The following is a 4,582-nucleotide window of genomic DNA, read 5'->3' on the forward strand; positions in this document are numbered from 1 at the left end:
GCAGATTATGATGGAGATTTGAGGAAAAGGTTGACAGTTTGACTTAGAGCTGTTAGAGGAAGGCAGTGCCATCATGCTGAAGGAAGAGGAAGTAGCAATTCAAAGACCTACAGGACAGTTGCGGATACAGTGCAGTAGAAGACAACACAGGTGAAGGTGGTGGGAGGAACACTTCAGAGGAGATGGCCACCCAGAGAGCAGCACCTTGCAACCACCTCTATGGGCCCTTGGTCTCAGCAAGATTGAGAGACATGGGTTGGGGTTCAGCAGAAGAGTGACATGATCCGATGATGCTTCAGCATCATTAATCTGGCTACTGAGTTGAGAACAAAGCCAAGGGTAAGAGACATTAAATCAGGAATGTTGGAAAAAGGAATAAAGGCTTGGATTAGAAGAACTGAAGAGGTGGTAGAACATTGAAGAGATGGTAGAACATGGTCAGGTTCTAAAATTTTCTTGTGGGTAGGACTGTTACCAATAGAACAACAACAAAATTAAAAGATCAGTAAATGTGCCAAGGCTTTTGGTCACAGCCAATGAGGAAAAGAAAACAACATAAAGGAAATTTTGAATGAGAAGTTCAAGAGCAGTGTCCAGACATGCTGCTGAGAAGGCATGTTTGATTGTCTCAGTGGAGATAGGCAATGACAATGGCATGTAGGAGCCTGAGAGTGGGGGAGGTCTTGTTGGAAAGAAATCTAGAAGTTATAGGAACATAAGCAACACTTCTCAGATGAAAATGTACATGGAAAAGACTAGTCAGCAAGGAAGCACAGAGAAGAGAACAGGTATGAAGCCTGAGGCTGGGAACATCCAACATGGGAACCAGGAATAGAGATGGAAATGGGGTTCATACACAGGAAATGGTTCCTGGAAGCCAGAGCATGGTGGTGCAGGGGGGAGTGATGTTCCATATGGATGATACAGGTAGAAAAATAGAGAGAGGAGAAAGGACTCAGTCACATGAAGGGCCACTGACTGAAGTCTTGTTGATGTCAGGAAAGGGGACTTGAGATGCTCAACTCAGCCAGGCTTCTCCTGCTCTACTCTACAGTGGGAGTGCCTCACACATGGTTCTTTCCTTTTCACCCCAATCTTTCACTGCCTACTCTATCCTTTAACGTATGAAACCCTGGGAGACACAGCCCCTCTGGCTCCTCCCTCATTCACTGTCTCTTTAAGATCTGAAAACAGGCACAGAGACCCAGGTCGTTGCTAAATTTAACTGTAGAAAAGAGGAAGGAAAAGAACAGTGGTAAATACAGACAGTTCATCTGCAAAGTGGTTAGATGTGCAGGTGCATCCCAGCCTCCAGTCTATGTGTCATTTACAATAATGCATATAGGAGCCTCTTAACTTTTGCTCTCTGCCCTGATTCCCAAGCCTGGAGCTCCCTAAACCTTCTCCAGTCATCCCACTGAACATTTCAAAGGAGCTACATTTGCCTTCTTCCATAGGCTGCATTCTTTCTAACACACAGAAGCACAGGTACATCTGTGCAAGAACTGTAGCTACAAATCACTGTAGGGAATGTAAGTTGAAAAAAATACTGGTGCACTGGGGCTCTGCTTGGGAAGCATTCCCCAAAGAAAAGAATGTCTAGTTCATAACTAGTAACTATATGAAAATTACATTTAATTAAGGACATTTATGAAATTCATGCTACCAATGTTATTCTAAAACTAACATCATTATTTTGAGAATTAAGGATTTATAAGGAAAAATAAAATGAAGTGCTGTCTCCTCTCCAGTAGCAAGGACGCTAGAAGGAAACCCTGATTTCCCTAATCACAGGAACACTCAGCTCTATACAGAGAAGAGGGCTAAAGATGAAAGGTTGAGGTTGTTCCCCATTGGGCTTTGAAGAGAGGATAAGACTACTAGTTGGAAAGTCAATGCATCTCAGCTCTTTCTCCAGCCATGATAGGACTGTACTCCTCCAGGAACTAATCAGGTAAGTGTACTCAGTCTGTTTTGCAATGAGGCACTACCCACAGGTGGATCCAAAGGTTTAGATCTGGGAAGGAGATAGAAAGACCCATATTCAACCTGGAGTTCCCATCACATTCTCCATTTCAGCTTATCCCAGAAAGGTTATGCCTCATTACACACAAAATGTCAATTTTTAAATATTATATATGAATATCCATTTAGCATCTTATTGATAATTTCTATTATTAGAACAATGAGTGGAATAAGGGAAAGAGTACACACCCCCAAACTCAAATTATATATATTTCAAAATTGAAAAGTTTACTTACAATGTAAATTCATGTTGATATTCAGACAAGTATATGGTAGGACAATTATTGAGGTATGGAAAAAAAATGGCATCGTGCCTTTTATCTCCTTCTGTCAGACATAGGAGACTTTACATCCCACAGCCTAGGAAAGATTTATTTTTCTAAAATCCTACACTCTTGAAGACTTTGAATAGAGTCATTCCTAAAGTCTTGCATCCTGAGATAAGTACCATAGTGTTTTTGTTGTCAGAGACAGGAACTTGTGGTCCTTATCAAGGCTGATCCAACCTTACCAGCCAGAACTGTTGAAAATAATATTATAATCCAAAATGTAAATATAGATTTCAAGTTCATTGTTTTTAAAACTACAGGACTTTTTTTGTTTCTTTTCTTCTTCTTCTTCTTCTTTTTTTTTTTTTTTTTTTTGGCCTGTTCTATTACTGCAAATTTTATTCAACATTCAAATTGTCTCTTTTCCTTTGCACACATTTAATACCTGACAAAGTTCTGCACAACCCAGACATATTTGATGGTAAAAATCAATCAGCCAGGGGCCCTCCCTGATGGCACAGCAGGTTAAAGCACAGCACTAAGAAGCTTAAGCCACTTCCACATGAGTTCAATTCCTACCTGCCCAGGAGGTGACCACATGGCGCGGCAGACCTCTCCTGGCCCGCCCGCTGCTTCCCTCAACAGTGTACTTTGTCGATCTGCCTGTTCTGCTTCCCACTCTGTCTCTGGTGAATCTTCTCACCCTCCGCATCTCTGGCCTGTACCCCAGTTCTGTACGAATAAATAATCTAAAAAAAAAAAACTAAAGCCACTTCAAGCAGGTACTGGCAAGATGGTGGCCAAGTGAAGACACCCAAGATCATTACATCCAAGCTCACACAGGAATAGACTAAAAACAGACTACAGACTTACATACTATGAGTTTCAACCCAAATGAGAGAATCCTGGACTCACTAGAAGGAAGATAACTGAGGGAGACTCATTAATTGGGGATTCCAATAGGGGAGCTCTGATCTGGAGAGCACAGGTGCTAGGATGTACCACAGACAGGAAGCTTGCTGCTCTTCACCTGGCCACTAAAGCCCTGGAGATAAAGAGAGACAATTTGGCTAAGTGAGTGAAACCCAACCTGTGGGAAAAGACTGCAGCTCTGATCCGGAGTGCCCAGGTGCCCAGGTGCTAGAAAGTGTGGTAGATGGGAGGCTTGCTGCTCTTCAGCCCCCCCCCCCCACTAAAGCCCTGGAGATAAAGAGAGGCAACTCAGCACCATGAGTAGAACCCAAGAAGCTTGGAAACAAATGCTCAGAGTGGGCACATAGAGCATGGGAGGTAGGTAGGAGAAACTGGTAACTCAGGCCCTTCTATTGCTCCCTGCACTCCCCCACCCCCACAGCAGAGGACTGGGGCTAGATGACATCAAGGCTTGGTCCAGACTTGGTGCCATTTTTAAGGCATGGTCAGCAAGAATCACAAAGCCCAGGAGGATAAAAGGGGGAGGGGGGACAGTAGACAGGACTCAACCACAGGCCTAACCCTGGAAAACCGCAGCAATTTTAACACCACCCTGACCCTCCAAGGGCACATCCTAGCCTAGAGAGACCCTAAGAAGTGCCTCAGATGGGGACACTTGTTACAGATCTACCTGCTTACTGCAGCTACCCACAAAAACTGCAGTAAATCCCTGGAGTTAATGAGAGACAACTCAGCCCTCTGAGAGGAGCCAAAGTGGTGGGGAAAGACTGCTCAGGGAGAGACTGCTTAGAGTGGGCACAAAGAGCACTGGAGGAATTGAGGGAGGACTGGCAGCCTGCTAAGCTGAGAGCATTGCAGCCCTCCTGGCAATCCCTGTACCCCTCAATCAGCCACCCCCACAGCTGATGAAGACTTGTGAACCAGAAAGAATCACAGTGGCCTGTACCCCAGTTCTGAAGACTTGTGAACCAGAAAGAATCACAGTGCACAGAAACATCAACAACAAAAAAATCAGTGACTGGCTCAACCACAGGCCCCGCTGCAGGGATACCTATAACACGTCTAACATGCCCCATTCCCCACAGGCACATCCATTCATACAGGAAACCTGGGATATCAGAAGGCTACAAAGATCAACAAGGATTCAATGTATTACTGGAAGAAGTTGAACACCACAAGAGAACCCTGACTGTTATTGGCTGAGACACCAGAACACAATCCCACACAGTGGGGGCTGGAAAACAGGAGATATTGACACAAAGCACAAGTCAGAATATCCTCCACAACTTAAGTGTCTGGAAGTCCTTCAGACACCCCAGAAAGAACATCCATAAAAAATGCCAGTCAGGCCCTCC

The 4,582-nt window shown here is 44.3% G+C and overlaps 1 protein-coding gene across 1 annotated transcript in view; it reads right to left on the reverse strand.

Annotated features, from left to right (window-relative positions):
- ABCA13 (ATP-binding cassette, sub-family A (ABC1), member 13) overlaps positions 1-4,582 on the reverse strand; it is a 436,597-nt gene that overhangs the window by 302,469 nt on the left and 129,546 nt on the right. The window lies entirely within an intron of this gene.

Source organism: Condylura cristata, unplaced genomic scaffold (assembly GCF_000260355.1).
Source record: "Condylura cristata isolate star-nosed mole 26May11 unplaced genomic scaffold, ConCri1.0 scaffold00004, whole genome shotgun sequence".
NCBI lineage: Eukaryota > Metazoa > Chordata > Mammalia > Eulipotyphla > Talpidae > Condylura > Condylura cristata.